Source organism: Mustela nivalis, assembly GCF_964662115.1.
Source record: "Mustela nivalis genome assembly, chromosome: 8".
In the NCBI taxonomy this organism is placed as follows: Eukaryota; Metazoa; Chordata; class Mammalia; order Carnivora; family Mustelidae; genus Mustela; species Mustela nivalis.
Genome location: NC_139027.1, coordinates 17996538 through 18013575, shown reverse-complemented (window position 1 = coordinate 18013575; position 17038 = coordinate 17996538). Strand labels below are relative to the sequence as shown.

Sequence of the window (17038 nt, the reverse complement as noted above, 5' to 3'; positions counted from 1 at the left end):
AAGTAGAGTCTGACACTTACACATTATCAAGTTGGTGGTTTCACCTTGAGTGAAAAAATATGTATTGAAATCCAACCCATCCGTCAGTGTCTGGCATAAACAACCTCTTTCCAGAAAACCTTTCCTCACCTCTGGAACTGAGTCTTTGCATAAGGCCAGACAGGGACTAACTGCTGAGAATATGAAAACAAGTGTCAGTTAGTCCTGGGCTCAGGTAGCACATTGCCCTGTGAGGGGGGTAAGGCACACAGGCAGATAATTCTAGAACAGCACACTAGTAAGCACAGTGATCGACATTCACTGGGCACGACGAGAGTATAGAGGGAGGAATACCTCATTCATTGTAGTTGGGTGAGTTAGAGAAGCTTTCCTGGGGGAGGCAACTGGGAGACCAGTAAGATAAATAGGAGTGAGCCCGATGGGCGGGACGGCGAAGCGTATGGCGGACAGAGACAGTGGAGAGGGTGGTTTTATAAGCAGTTCATTGTGGCCGCAGTGGAAGTGCAAAGCCAGAATCAGTGCAAGGTGGGGCTTGAGAGCCGGACCAAAGGCTGGATCAGATTCTCTAGCCTGGATGAGAGATTCACTGGGACCACCTGGGAAGCTTTAAAAAAAAAAAAAAACTGTTGATGCCTGCATCCTCATTTAAATGGTCTAAAGCGGGGCACCTGGGTGGCTCAGTGGGTTGAGCCTCTGCCTTCGGCTCAGGTCATGATCTCGGGGTCCTGGGATCGAGTCCCGCCCGCATCGGACTCTTTGCTCAGTGGGAAGCCTGCTTCCTCCTCTCTCTCTCTCTCTCTCTGCCTACTTGTGATCTCTCTCTGTGTCAAATAAATTAAAAAAAAATTTTTTTTTAATGGTCTGCGTTGGGGGGGGGGGCGGTTTCAGAGCTGCCCAGATGATTCTGCTCTGAAGCCAAGGTGGGGAAAAGGTGATGAAACAAAGCTAAGAACTGTTTCTGAAGGAACATTGGCAGGAGTTGGTAATGGATGGGATGTGTGGGCAGGTGTGTATCCTGGTGACAGGTAGAATCGTTGTACCACCACCTCCAGTAAGGAGTCAGAGTTAGGGGAAGAAGAAGAGTTAGGTTTTTTCCTACCAAGCCCCCCCAGTGGGCCACCAGGGTAGACCTGTCTGGCAGGCAGTCGGAGCTTCAGGACATCAGCCGGTGGGAGGAACGCAGCTTGACGATTGAGCCCATGAACATAGATGAGCTGACCGTCCAGGGTGTTAGCAGTTACGGGTGCGTCCGCAAAAGCACCCACAGAGGCAGGAAACAGGTTCTAGGAGAACAAGGACACGCTGGCTGCACAGCCGTTGCTCAGACCAATGAAAAGAAGAGAAGGAAGTGCCCTTCACTGAGCCCTTACTAATCTAGGTACTTTACTGATGTTCCCTAATGTTTTTCCTCATTATGATTTTCTTTTTATAGATACGGAAGCAAAAGCTAAATAACTTGTCCAAGGTTACACACCCCGTGAGTGGTAGAGCTGGGTTCAGACCCACATGGTTTGTCTCCAGAGCCCATGCTCTCACCATCTACACTAGGGTGCGGCCACTGCGCCCCTTTAGAGCAGTGAGGCTCCGCAGTGGCCAGCACTGGAACCAGGGAAAAGGAAAGAGGGAAAATCAGAGGCGACACAGTGTTTCCTCTTTGTAGAAAGTACACCCAGAGAAGCAGCCAGGAGGCAAAGACTGAATATGACCAACAAGCACAGGAATCTTTAAGAATAGTGTCTGCAAGGATAAAGCTGAACAAACCACTTTTTGGGTAGCAGCTTTGTTGAGATAAGTTGTATACCATACAGTCTATCCATTTAAAATGTACAGTTGAATGTTTTTTAGTATATTCAGTGTTGGGCGACTGTCACCAGAGATAGCTGATTCCAGAACATTCTCCTCACCCCCAAAAGAAGCCCTGTACCCTTTAACTTTTACCCTCCTGTCTTTCTATACAACCCCCACCTCCAGCCCTAGGCAGCCACTACTCACCTACTTTCCACCCCCATATGTTTGCGTATTCTGGGCATATCAAGTATGTGGAACCATAAATGTGTGGGTTTTGTGATTGACTTATTTTACTCAGCATCATATCTTCAGGGTACACCCATGCTGTGGGATGCCTCTGCCCTTCGTTCCTTTTCATGGCTAAGTAGTAGTCTGCTGTGTGGGTACACCACACTTGCTTATCCATTCTTAAGTTGATGGATATTTGCGTTGTTGCTACTTTTTGGCTCTTAGGAACAACGCTGCTACAAATGTGTACAAGTTTTTGTGTAGGCATATGTCTTCATTTTTCTTGGGTATACAGGAGTATACTAGGTAGGAGTGGAATTGCTACATCAAATGGCAATTCTGTGTTTAGCTTCTTTTTTTTTTTTTTAAGATTTTATTTATTTGAGAGAGACCAAGAAAATGAACAGTGGGGAGGAGCAGAGGGAGAGGGAGAAGCAGGCTCCCTGCTGAGTGGAGAGTCCAAGGTGGGGCTCCCTCCCAGGACCCCACAAGCATGACCTGAGCCAGGGGCAGACGCTCAACCCACTGAGCCACCCAGACACGCCTCTGTGTTTTAACTTTTTGAGGAACGTTTTCCAAAGTAGCTGCACCATTTAATATTCCCACCAGCAGGGCACAAGTTTTCTCTTTCTCCATATCCTTACCAACACTTGTTATTCTCTTACTTATTGTAGCCGTCCCTCTGGGTGTGAAGCCACAACTCACTGTGGTTTTGCTTTATATCTCCTGCATGACTAATGATGCTGGGTGTCTTTTCCTGTGCTTGCTGAGCATTTTTGTGTCTTTGGAGAGAAGAGTATTTAGATCCTTTGCCTTTTATTTGAGTACTTGGTCTTCGTAATCATGTTTTAAATTCGTTTTAAACAAGAACAAGTTCTGGGCACTTGAGTGGCCCAGTCGGTTAAGTGTCTGCCTTCAGCTCGGGTCGTGATCCTGGGGTCCTGAGATGGAGCCCTGCATCAGGCTCCCTACTCAGCAGGAAGCCTGCTTCTCCCTCTGCCACTCCCTCTGCTTGTGTTCCCCCCTCACTGTGTCTCTCTCTGTCAAATAAATCAATAAAATGTTTTTTAAAAAGAAAGAAAAGAACAGCTAACATTTACTAAGCGTTTACTTTGTACTGAGCGATGGACTAAGTACTTCGGGTACCTGTCTGGGTTAGTCAGTGATGGAGTTAGAACTCCACTCCAGATGGAGTCTGACTCCGAAGTCGTGCTCTTAGCCTCACCCCACACTGCTTTCCGTAACCTGGAAGCAGCTGCAACTCCAGATCACAAAAGCAGAACAATCATCTCTTAACTCCAAGAGTCAGGCGAGAAGAGTGTAAAGAGAATTCACTGTTTTAAATAAATCCAGTCCGGGGGCACGTGGGTGACTCAGTGGGTTAAGCCTCTGCCTTCGGCTCAGGTCATGATCTCAGGGTCCTGGGATCGAACCCCACATCGGGCTCTCTGCTCAGCAGGGAACCTGCTTCCCCCTCTCTCTCTGCCTGCCTCTCTGCCTACTTGTGATCCCTCTCTCTGTCATGTAAATAAAAAAATAAAATCTTAAAATAAATAAATAAATAAATCCAGTCCGGTCAAGTTACCCTGAAAGGTACTGGGGGGAACCTGCTGCTAGGGTCCCTGTGTCGCCGACAGCCGCCTGTTAACCACGAGCTCTGTCAGACAGTGCTGGAGAGCTGGCGTGTCCACACCAAGCACAGGGTGGCAAAGTCACCAATTACGTTGTCACAAACAGTTTGAAAGTATGGGCTGTGTGGTGATCATGCTGCTGGGGAGAATTAGGAGTAAAGCAAGATGTTTAGTAATGGGGAGACCAAACAGCCCCCGTCTCCCCAGGCCATGCTAGCATAGTAATGGGTGCCTAGTGTGAGGGCCGAAGCGTGCAGAATAGTGCACAGGAGGCGGGCGGTGGGACCCCACTACTCACTGCATGTGTGACAAAGGAGGTTTGTAGGTACCAGTCGCCACTTAGACACAAAAATGAGTTAAGGGAAGGTGAGAGCTCTGTTGGCATTTCCAGAAAAGTGCCCCTTATTCCCTCTAGATTTCAGCAAGCAGCAGACCAGGTCACGTTTCTGTACACTGTCATCCACGGTTTGCCCCAAGGAGGATGGCTGTGTAGACGCCATTTAAAATGGCCTGATATTTCAAAGTGTAAGACTTGAACCAAGAGGCCTAGGAGCAGGGATTTCGTAGCTTGAAATTCTGCACTAAGTCCCTTAGCCACCAAACTTCTGAGGCTCCATATACTGGCACAGCAGGGGTCCGAGTGGGATCTGTGGGTCGCAGGGCCAATGAGAGGTTGTAAGTTGTCATGCGCGTGTTGGTAACGGTTATTTTTATGTTCAGATTAAAGGCTCTCTGTTGGGCGAACCTGAAAAGACTAGAGTTGCATAACACCTCTTCATGATGTTCTGCATCTGCCTGGCACATCCGGTCCCTCACATGGGCCGGTGACAGAACGCTGGCTAGTCTAGAACATGTCGCCAGGCTCAGCCTGAACAAAACTCCTTCCGAGGCTCAACCTCGGAGGCTCCTCTGTCTGCCATTAGGAGGTCTTCGCTCTCTTTTAGACTTGTGACCTTTCACTGTAGATTCCAAAGTAAAAATAAAACCAATAAACGGTTTCTTTGTCCTTGTGTTTATCAGCAGACTTACTTTGGGAAGCTCTGAAATGCATTCACTTACCGATAACCGAATATTTCGCTTTTGCTTACTGATGGTCTGCAATATTAGAATACATTATTAACTTCTCTTTTTGTGCTTAAACAACCTAACTCCCGGTGATGAAGAATTGACAGGCATCAGGAAGACCTAGAGCTTAAAAGTTTGTTCAACAATTGTTTAGATTTCCAAAAACAAAACCACAAATATCCGTGGCTCCGTGGTAGGAGCATAGTGCCTGGTACGTGGTTGGTATTCGGTAGTAGTTGCCAAGTGGATAAACCGCTGTTCTTTTACAAAATGAGATCTGCACTAATTTTCAGGTCCCCCGACAAAACTTATTTATTAAAGGCAGCCTTCAGGGGCGCCTGGCTGGCTTAGTCAGTTGAACGTCTGACTCTTCATTTCGGCTCAGATCACGATCTCGAGGTCCTGGGACGGAGCCCCACGGTGGGCCCTGTGCTTGGTCCGGAGTCCGCTTGTCCCTCTCCCTCGCTCGTGCTCTCGCTCTCTCTCTCAAATAAATAAATAAAATGTTTTTTTTCTTTAAGGCAGTGTCAGAAAATGCACCCAGTTTCGTCATCTGGATTTACTGTTAAAAATTGTCTTTTCACTGAGCTTCCAAACAGACTGAAAACCATTATGTGACCCTCGGGCTGCTCCTTCGGGGTGGAGAATAGCATCGTTCAGTGGCCTTGCTCTTCTCACAATGGGCAAGGACGTTTCTGGGACTTGATGACGTAATCCGAACAAGCTCTCTTTGTACTGGTCACCACAAACCATCTTTGTCCTTCACCTTGTGGAGTCTCTGCAGAGCTCCCTCCTCTGCTTTCTTAGGCGTCTCTCATTTGCTTCTCGCTCTCGTGTGCGTTTAAACAGCAGCCTCTCCCCGACTCTGTGGGACCCAGTCTACAGGGCTGTTATTCATTGTGCATAAGTTGGCTGTCAGTCTCTGTGTCCTCACGAAAGTTGGGGGTGGGGGAGGGGGTCTTGTGACCCTGGGGACTTTGACCTGATCGTCGCCATGATCTCTCCTTTTTCTTACTTTGCCACACTTCCTGTCTGCCAGAAAGAACTTACTAGCACCTTCTCATCATTCTCTCTGGCCACCCGTAGTTACTATCATTGTACCGTCTCCTGCAGGTCAGGGCTTATCTTCATATCACATTCTTCAGATACTTGTTGAAAACCTACTGTGTGGGCGCCTGGGTGGCTCAGTGGGTTAAAGCCTCTGCCTTTGGCTCAGGTCATGGTCTCACGGTCCTGGGATCGAGCCCCTCATCGGGCTCTCTGCTCGACAGGGATCCTGCTTACCCCTCTCTCTCTGTGCCTGCCTCTCTGCCTACTTGTGATCTGTCAAATAAATAAATAAAATCTGGTTTTTTAAAAAACCTACTATGTGTCAGACACGGGGGATATAGCAGATTATAAAGCAAAAAAAAAAATTTCTCCCCTCTCGGAGCTGACATTTGAGTAGGGTAAGATGAAAACAAAATGAATAAATATGTCATGTCTTGGGAAATTAAAGCAGGTTAGGGAAAGGGAGTGATGGGTTGGTGGGAGGGGGGTGGATCCAGATGGATTTCAGCTTTAAACAGGCTCTGAAGTGTGAGCAGAGACTTGAAGGACATGAGGGACATCTGGAGGGAGCCATGCGGATACCTGGAGAATCATTCTAGGCAGAGGGAAGAGCACATGCCAGGGCCTCAGTCGGGAACATGACTGTAGTGCCTGAGGAACAGTGTGAGCCTGGTGTGGCTGGAACAGAGCAAGAAGCGAGGACAGAGGGTTAACTGGGGAGAGGGGAGATGGTTTAGGTTCTTGGAGGCTTTTTGTAAGAACAGCCTTGGCTTTTGCTGGGAGTGACAAGAACGCATCAGAGGTTTTTAATCAAAGGAAGGACACGATCTGATATGCTTTAACAGGATAGCTCCGGCTTGCTAGATGAAAGCAGGGGTTGGGACAGGGAAAGGCTCAGAAGCAAGCAGACACGTTAAGAGGCTAGTTCAGTAATCCAGGTCCACAGTGGTGGTGGCCTGATCGGCATGATCCGAGCGGACGTCGTGGGAAGTGGTCAGACTATATTCTGAAGATAGAGCCAACAGGCGGATTGAATGTGGGGTGTGAAAAGAAGAAAAGTGTCAAGGATGTCCCTCAAGATCTTGGCCTAAGCAGCCAGAGGCATGGAAGTGCCATTAAATGAAGGCACATGATGAGGGAGGAGGAGCAGGGAAGATGATGAGGAATTTGATCTTGGGTATGGCCCTCACTTACTTTTAAGATCGGTCAGTAGAGGGGCGCCTGGGTGGCCCAGTGGGTTAAGCCTCTTCCTTCAGCTCAGGTCATGATCTCAGGGTCCTGGGATCAAGCCCCACATCGGGCTCTCTGCTCAACAGGGAGCCTGCTTCCCCCTCTCTGTCTCTGCCTGCCTCTCTGCCTACTTGTGATCTCTCTGTGTCAAATAAATAAAATATTTTAAAAAAATAAATAAAAAGATTGGTTAGTAGAGATGCTGGCGAGGTCCAGAGCATATATTCGGGCTGGAGTGCACGGGTGGGAATGCCTCGGTGCGTCGATGATTCTTAAAGGCACAAGACTCGGTGGGACCACCGAGGCTGTTTGTGGAGAAGAGTTACAGGGCTGAGCCTTTGGCTTCCAGTGTTAAGTCTGTGGGTTGAGGAGGAGCTGGGAAAGGAGAGGAGGGGAATGGCTGATGAGGCGGCGACCTAGAAGCCAAGTAAAGAAGGATTTTAAGGAGGAGGGAGTGATCCACTGTCACAAATGCTAGTGATTGGTCAAGCGAATTGAGGGGCCTTTTGCTAAAGGAGGAAGCTACCTGGAGCTTTGGGTAATCTCTTCTTGAAACTACAACATTTGAAATAATTTCAATGCTTAGTGTTTCAGTTATTCAGGAAATGTGTTTACATAGAAATATAGAGGCTGGTATTTGTTGAAATTAATTCTGTGGGTGCTTGAGAAAAATACTCCTTTGCCTATGTGTTCACTATATTAAGCCTGTTAATATACAAGTCTTTCATATTTACTAATTTTCATTGAGAGATTACTTTGATTATAGATTTTTCAAATCTTTTTTTCTTCCTTCCTCTCTTTCAGAGGTCATTTTGTCAATTAATTTTACATTTTGATGCTGTCCTGTTACTTGCAAATGAAACCAGAATTATTATACCATCCTAAATATTTATAATGTTTACACAGGTCTTTAAAAGCCTATTTTGTCTGTTGCTAATAAAAGCTCCCCAGTTCCTTTTTAATATACTGTAAATGTGGAGCCTTGTGCAACCCTTTACTTCTGACATTTCTGTAAGATTACGTTAGGTGTCATTGTAAACAACATCTAGCTGAATTTTTTTTTTAATTCCAGTATAATTAATATGCAGTGCTATGTGAGTTTCAGGCGTACAATATAGTGATTCAGCACTTCCGTACAACACCTGTGCTCATCACAGGGCGCGTACTCTTACCCCCATCACCTATGTGTCTCATTCTCCCCGACCTCCTCTCTGGTAACCACCAGTTCTCTATATTTAAAAGTTTTATATTTACATTTAAGAGGGTTTTTTGTTTGTTTGTTTGGGGTGCCTGGGTGGCTCAGTCATTAAGCGTCTGCCTTCGGCTCAGGTCATGATCTCAGGGTCCTGGAATCGAGCCCCGCATCGGGCTCCCCGCTCAGCAGGAAGCCTGCTTCTCCCTCTCCCACTCCCCCAGCTTGTGTTCCTTCTCTCACTGTGTCTCTCTCTTCAAATAAATAAATAAAGTCTTTATTTTCTTTAAAGGTTTTATTCATTTGTCCGAGAGAGAGAGAGAGAATGAGAGCGAGCATGAGAGGGGGAAGGTCAGAGGGAGCAGTAGACCCCCTGCTGAACAGGGAGCCCGATGCTGGACTCAATCCTAGGACTCCAGGATATCATGATCTGAGCTGAAGGTGGTTGTTCAACCAACTGAAGCCACCCAGGAGCCCCTAAATAAAATCTTAAAAAAAAAAAAAAAGTTTTTTGTCTTTTATTGTTTCATTTCTTAAATTCCACATATAAATAAAATCATACAGTATTTGTCTTTCACTGGCTGACTTATTTCATTTAGCATTATACACTCTAGATCTATCCACTTGTTGCAAATGGCAAGATTTCATTCATTTTCGTGTCTGAGTAATACTCCATTTTATAAACACACACACACACACACACACACACCTTTATCCGTTCATCTATGAGTGGACACTTGGGCTGCTTCCATAATACAGCTATTATAAATAATGCTGCAGTAAACAGAAGAGTGCTCTTATCTTTTAAATTCATGTTTTCTTATTCTCGGGGTAAATATCCAGTAATGAAATTGCTGAACTGTATGGTAACTCTATCTTTAATTTTTTGAAAAATTTTTATACTCTTTTCTCCAGTGGCTATACCACTTTACATTTCCACCAACAACGTAGGAGGATTCCTTTTCCTCCATATCCCTGGCAACACTTGTTTCTTATGTTTTTGATTTCAGCCATTCTGACGGGTATTAGGTGATATGTCACTGCAGTTTTGATTTGTGTTTCCTTGATGCCAAGTGATGAGCATCTCTTCTTGTGTCTCTTGGCCATCTGGATGTCTTCTTTGGAGAAATTCCTATTCATGTCTTCTGCCCATTTTTAATCAGATTATTTGTTTTTTTTTTTTTTTATGTTGGATTGTGTAAGTTCTTTACATATTTTAGATTCTAACCCTTTATCAGATAATGTCTTTTGCAAATATCTTTTCCCATTCATTAGGTTGTCTTTTTGTTTGTTGATTTTTTCTGTTTTTGTGCAGAAGCTTTTTATTTTGTTCTAGTGCCAATAGTTTATTTTTGCTTTTGTTTCCCTTGCCTCAGAAGACATATCTAGAAAAAACTTGCTGTGGAGGCACCTGGATATCTCAGCCAGTTAAGAATCTGATTCTTGATTTCAGCTCAGGTCATGATCTCAGGGGTCATGAGATTAAGCCCTGCATCAGGCTCTGCTGTCAGTGTAGAATCTGCTTGAGATTCTTTATCCCTCTCCCTTAGCCCCTCCCCCTGCTTGTGTGTGTGTGTGTGTGTGTGTGTGTGTGTGTGTACATGTGCTCTCTCGCTTGCACTCTCTCTCAAATAAATAAATAAAATCTTTGAAAAGAAGAAAAGAAAAAACTTGCCATGTATGATGTCAGAGAAATCACTGCCTGCGCTCTTCTAGGATCTTTATGGACTCAGTCTCACATTTATTTAGGTTCTCAATCCATTTTGAGTTGTTTTTTTTTTTTTAAGATTTTATTTATTGGGACGCCTGGGTGGCTCAGTTGGTTAAGCGGCTGCCTTCGGCTCAGGTCATGATCCCAGCGTCCTGGGATCGAGTCCCACATCGGGCTCCTTGCTCCGCGGGGAGCCTGCTTCTCCCTCTGACTCGTCCTTCCACTCTGTCTGCCTGTGCTCGCTCTCATTCACTCTCTCTCTGACAAATAAATAAATAAATAATCTTTAAAAAAAAAAAGATTTTATTTATTTATCAGAGGGGGGGGGGAGAGCAAGCACAGGCAGACAGAGTGGCAGGCAGAGGCAGAGGGAGAAGCAGGCTCCCTGCTGAGCAAGGAGCCTGGGGGGAGAGCAAGCACAGGCAGACAGAGTGGCAGGCAGAGGCAGAGGGAGAAGCAGGCTCCCTGCTGAGCAAGGAGCCTGATGTGGGACTCGATCCCAGGACGCCGGGATCATGACCTGAGCCGAAGGCAGCTGCTTAACCAACTGAGCCACCCAGGCGTCCCAATTTTGAGTTTATTTTTATGTGTGATGTATGAAAGTGGTCCAGTTTCATTCTTTCACGGGTAGCTCTCCAGTTTTCCCAACACCTTTTTTGAAGAGACTTTCTCCCATTGCATATTCTTGCCTCCTTTGTCAAAGATTAATTGATCATTCAATCATGGGTTTATTTCTGGGCTCTCTATTCTGTTCCATTAGTCAGTGTGTCTCTTTTTGTATCCGTATCATACTGTTTTGATTACCACAGATTTGTAGTTTATCTTGAAATCTGGGATTGTGATACCTCCAGTTTTGTTCTTTCTCAAGATTGCTTGGCTACTTGGGGTCTTTTGTGGTTTCATACAAATTTTAGGATTATTCTGGTTCTGTGAAAAAAATGCTTTAGGTATTTTTATAAGAGTTGCATTAAATCTGGGGATTGCTTTAGGTAATATGGACATTTTAATAATACGTGTTCTCCCAGTCCATGAACATGGAGTATCTTTCCATTTGTTTGTGTCATCTTCTATTTCTTTCATCAGTGTTTTATAGTTCTCAGAGTACAGATCTTTTGTCTCTTTGGTTCCTAGGTACTTTTTCTTTTTGGTGCAATTGTAAATGGGATTTTTTTTAATTTCCCTTTCTGCTATTTCATTATTAGTGCATAAAAATGTAACAGATTTCTGTATATTGACTTTTATCCTGCAAGTTTATTTTTCAGTTCTAGTAGTTTTTTGTTGGAATCTTTAGGGTTTTCTATATATAGTATCATGTCATCTATAAATATTGGAAGTTTTACTACTTCTTTACCACTTTGGTTGCCTTTTACTTCTTTTTCTTGTCTGATTGCTGTGGATAGGACTTTCAGTACTATGTGAATAAAAGTGGTGAAAGTGGACATCCTTGTGTTGTTCCTGATCTTAGGGGGGAAAGTTTTCAGTTTTTACCATTGAGTATGATGTTAGCTATGGGTTCATGTGATGTATCACATTGATTGATTTATAAATATGGACCCACCCTTGCATCTCAAGAATAAATCTCACTTGATTGCAATGAATGACTTTTTTAATGTCCTGTTAAGTTTGGTTTGCTAATATTTTCTTAAGGATTTTTGCATCTATGTTATCAGAGACATTGGCCTATAATTCTTCTTTTGTGCTGTCTTTGTCTGATTTTGGTATCAAGGTCATGTTGGCCTCATAAAATGAATTTGGAAATTTTTTTTCCTTTTCTATTCTTTTGAATGGTTTTAGAAGAATAAGTTTAACATGTCTTTAAATGTTTGTTAGCATTTACCTGCAACAGCATCTGGTCCTGGAGTTTTCTTTGTTGTAGGTTTTTAAATTTTCCAATTCAATTTCATTGCTGGTAATGAGTCTATTCACGTTTTCTATTTCTTCCTGATTCACTTTTGGGAGATTATATGTTTCTAGGAACTTATCCATTTCTTCTAGGTTGTCCAGTTTGTTGCCATATAATTTTTCATAATGTTCTCTTATAACCTTTTGTATCTCTATGATGTCAGTTGTTATTTCTCCTCTTTCATTTCTGATTTTGTTTGAGTCCTCCCTCTCTCTCTTTCTCTCTTTTTCTCTTTTATGAGTCTGGCTAAAATTTATCAATTTCAAAGAATCAGCTCCTGGTTTCATTGATCTTTTCTGTTGTTTTTGGTTTGATTCCCTTTTAGGAGAAAATGTGACACTTGTGAAAAAGCTTGTAAGAAAGCCCCTCTTCCATGACCCTTTTTTTTCCCTTTAAACCTCCTTTAAATGACAAATCTAGGTAATTAAGGTTGTAAATTTTTATTTTTGCTTTGTTTTTAATGAACATTTGTCTTTCAGAATAGGATTGTGTGATAATGTTTAAATGGCAAAAACATGATTTTGTGCAATTAACAAAAAGCTACTGCAAGCAAAATAAAACCTTTGTTTGTTTGTTTGTATTTCACTTATTTCTGGTCTAACCTTTATTTTCTTTCCACTGGTTTGGGGTTTTATTTGTTCTTCTTTTTCTAGCTCCTTTAGGTATAAAGTTAGGTTGTTTATTTGTGATTTTTCCTGTTTCTTAAGGTAGGCCTTATTGCTATGAATGTCCCTGTTAGAATAGCTTTTGCTGCATCTCAAAGATTTTGGATCATTGTGGGTTTTTTTTTTTTAAGATTTTATTTATTTATTTGACAGAGAGAGAGATCACAAGTAGGCAGAGAGGCATGCAGGGGTGAGGGGGAAGCAGGCTCCCTGCTGAACAGAGACCCCGCAATGTGGGGCTCAATCCCAGGACTCTGAGACCATGACCGAAGCCAAAGGCAGAGACCTAACCCACTGAGTCACCCAGGCGCCCCGAGGACCATTGTGTTTTCATTTTCATTTGTTTCCACATACTTTCTTATTTTCTTTTTGGTTTTTTGTCTTGTTTTGTTTTTAAGACTTTCTTTCTTTCTTTATTTCTTTGAGGGAGAGCATGAGCTGAGGGAGCAGCAGGGGGAGAGGGAGAAGCAGACTCCCCACTGAGCAGGGAGCCCAGTGTGTGGTTTGTTCTCAGGACCCTGGGCTCATGGCCTGAGCTGAAGGCAAATGCTTAGCTAACTGAGCCACTCAGGCACCCCTCTTATTTCCTTTTTGATTTCTTGGTTGATCTATTCATTGTTTAGTAGCATGCCAGTCTTCCTGATGTCTTCTGGTTTATTTTCACTGATGTCAATGTTATCTAGCTGTATCTGTGGGATGAGGTGACCCTAGCATCTTCCTACTCTGACATCTTCCCTCAGCATCTAGCTGAATTTTAAAATCCAATTTAAAGTCTTCTTGTAATTGAGATTTAAGTAATTTACATTAATTGGAAAAATGGAATACTTCTATTTATGTCCACCTAATATATTTTCTATTTACCATGGTTTTCTTTTCTTGTTGTAGTTCACTTATACATTACTTCTGTTGCTTTGATCAAATTTACTTCCTTTTTTTCCCTTTACTGGTTTGAAAGTTATGTTTTCTGTGTCTATTCTTTGAATGGTTACCTTTCCATTTCTAACAAATGTGTTTGCCTCCACAAAGTCTAAATTTGATGTTTATCTTCCTTTTTCTGATCAGTGCAGGTGGGATATTTTATCTCTAATGATTCTCTTCCTGCCTCTCATGTGTTTAAAAAAAAAAAAAAATTACCCTCTGCCTCTCCCCGCAGCTTGTGCTCTTTCATTCTGTCTCACTCTGGCTCTTGCTCTCTGTGTCAAATAAATAAATTTTTAAAAAATTAGTTTTAAGTAAATTTAAAATCCACCTTGAATTTATACCTACCATTATTGTTACTTTATATCATCAATGATTATTTTGATTTCTCACATATTTATGGTATTTATGTATTTAAACTCTTAATGTATATCTTGAGTTATTTTAAATATAGAAACTTCACTTTTTTTTTTTTTTAGAGTTTATTCTATTACTTTATGTTCTTGGGGGTTTTGTTGTTGTTGTTGTTAAGATTTTACATATTTACTAGTGTTTTTGCTCCCCCTTCCTTCCCTCTTTCTCTTTCTTTCTTTCTTTCTCTTTCTTTCTTTCCTTCCTTCCCTTTTCTCTTTCTTCTTTTTCTTTCTTCACCACTCCTTACATCTCATTATTCCTTCTTTTTTTTTTTTAAGATTTTATTTATTCATTTGAACAAGTGAGACAGAGATAGCAGGGAGGGAAGGGAAAAGCAGGTTCCTGATGCAGGGTTCAATCCCAGGATGCTGAGATCATGACCTGAGCTGAAGGCAAACACTTAACTGAGTCCCCCAGCCTTCCTCATTATTCCTTCTTATTCAATTTCCTTCTTCCCAAAATACAGCTTTTAATAGTTCCTTTAGTCAGCCTATTAGTGGGAAATGCCCTCAAACTTTGTCTGAAAATGTTTGTATTTCTCCCTCATCCATGAATGGTGTATAATTAGAATTTGAGTTTGATAGTTATTTTTGCTCAGTATCCTCTATTGTTATGTTGAGATGTATGCAGCTAGTGTGATTACTGTTCCTGTGTAGTTGTTTTGCTTTTTCTTTGTGGCCATCTTAATCATTTTTTTTCTTCCTGGTGTTTTGCAGTTTAGGTATGGATTCATTTTTATTTTTTCCATAATCAGGAATCTTTGTTCCATTTGAATATGTGGAGGTATGTCTTTCATCGATTCTAGAAAATTCTCAACCATTATAATCTCAATATCACTTCCTCCCATTATTTCTGTTCACCACCATCCCCCTCGCCAGATTCCCATTAGATGTATGGGGTGATGTCATTCTGTCCTCTGTGTCCCCTAACCTCCATTTTATGTTTTCCATCTTTTTGTCTTGCCAGGCCACTTTCTTTCTTTTTTTTTTTTTAATAAATCTCTTTTTTTTTAAAGATTTTATTTACTTATTTGACAGACAAAGATCACAAGTAGGCAGAGAGGCAGGCAGAGAGAGAGGGGGTAACAGGCTCCCCACTGAGCAGAGAGCTTGATGCAGATCTCAATCCCAGGACCCTGGGATCATGACCTGAGCCGAAGGCAGAGGCTTAACCCACTGAGCCACCCAGGTGCCCCAATAATAACATTCTTATTAGTTTCTTTTTACATTTGCCCATTATTTTTTTTTAAGATTTTATTTATTTGTCAGAGAACACACACACAAGCAGGGGGAGCAGCAGCAGAGGAAGAAGCAATCTCCCTGCTGAGCAAGGAGCCTGACATAGGACATGATCCCAGGACCCTGGGATCATGATTTGAGCCAATGGCAGATGCTTAACCGAATGCATCACCCAGGCATCCCTGGCCATTCTTTTTTATAGACGGTATTAATGTATTTAAACTCTTAATGTATATCTTGAGTTATTTTAAATATAGAAACTTCACTTTTTTTTTTTTTTTAGAGTTTATTCTATTACTTTATGTTCTTGGGGGTTTTGTTGTTGTTGTTGTTAAGATTTTATTTATTTATTTCACAGAGAAAGATAGCACAAGCCAGAGGGAGCAGCAGAAGCAGGTCTCCACCGAGCAGGGAGCCCGATGTGGAGCTCAATTCTAGAACCCTGGGATCATGACCTGAGCCAAAGGCAAATGCTTAACCGACTAAGCCACCCAGGCACCCCTCTTGTTTTGTTTTTTAAGATTTTATTTTAAGAAATCTCTACACCAGCATGGGGCTGCAGTTCACAACCCCAAGTTCAGGAGTTTCGTGCTATACCAACTGAGCCAGCCAGATGACCCCCTTGAGGGTTCTTCCTAGTCATCATTTTTATTTATGGTGGATCAGTTCTTATTTTTTGTAATTTTTTACTTTGAACTCCTCTTTAGTGAGATGGTTTTCCTGTGGAAATCATGTGGAACCACGGTTGTGAGAGAGACAGTGTACATTTTCTTTGGCCAACCACACTAAGGGTATCACCAGCTAGGGACCAGTTTTCTGTTGATCCATCAGTTTTGGAACTCTTGAACTCCCCATTTATGTGAGATGCAAACCTAGCAACTCTTTACTTCTTGACCCAGCAGACTTAAAAGCTCTCCTATCCTCTCACTCTTCCAGCAGGAGGAGAGTTCTCCCAGTTGGCCCTGTGGTCTCCTTCCGGAGCCTCCTCTCATTGGCCAAACCTGGGCAGAAGCCAACTGAAATAGGAGCTTATACAAGCAGCCTGTGGGGTTGGCTTCCCTGTAGTACAGAGCGGAGGAGAGGTGAGAAACAGGTCTGGGGACCAACCTAACGGTCTGCCATTTGACAGATATTTCCTGGTCAAAACACTATGTTAAATTTGATATTGTAGAACTGTGGGAGAGACGGACACACCAACTATATAAGAGGTGAACTATAGCGCAGGTTACGTTATGTGAAATGTTAAATACAGATGCAGACTAGCCTGGAAGCACAAAAGAGAGGCAAGCCGGGGGTAAGTGGGATAGGGATGGGAGAGTTCCCCCAGAGTAGGGTCACATGAGCTGTACCCTGAAGGGTTAGAAAGCTGGCTGTGTGTGGAGAAGAGGGCTATGGGCAGTGTGGACAGCTCATCATGAGGACTGAGCCTGGACCAGGGTGGCTAACAGGCGGGCTACATGGTCAAAGGTGAGGTTGCAAATGTAGCTGTGGGTAGATACAGAGACTCTGGAGCCCTGTGCTACTAAGCTAAGACTTTATTCTGCAGATAGCAGAAGCCGCTAAAACATCCTGTTATGGAAGGAACATAATAAAAAATGCTCCAGCTGGCTTGAGCTGTTTAATAGAGATATAATGTAAGTCACAAATGCAGCCAGCCCTTATGTAATTTAAAATTTTCCAAAAGCCACATTTTAAAAAGAGTAAAACATGAAATTGATTTGAATAATTTTTTACTTAGCTCAGTATTATGCAAAATATTACCATTTTAATATGCAGCCAACATAAGAATTATTAATGCATTATTTTATGTGCTAGGTTTTTTGGTACTAGGTCTTTGAAATCTGGTGTGTATTTCACACGTAGAGCACTTCTCTGGACTGGCCACAGTTCAAGTGCTCCGTGTTGCTAACGGCTAACATGTTGGACAGCGTGGGTGGAGAGGACTGCAAGGGGTCAAAAGGAGAGGTTCGGTTAACGATGCGGCCCCAGGAGGAAACAGGATCCC

At 42.8% G+C, this 17038-nt stretch overlaps 1 protein-coding gene and 1 long non-coding RNA gene across 12 annotated transcripts in view; both read left to right on the top strand.

The window, feature by feature from the left end:
- The window catches only part of ITSN2 (intersectin 2), a 140648-nt gene that overhangs the window by 103789 nt on the left and 19821 nt on the right, over positions 1 to 17038 (top strand). The gene's annotated exons all lie outside the window — the stretch shown is intronic.
- On the top strand, positions 941 to 4632 carry LOC309871826. Its single transcript, XR_014315506.1, has 2 exons — positions 941 to 2171; positions 2281 to 4632. It is a non-coding gene; the product is annotated as an uncharacterized lncRNA (long non-coding RNA).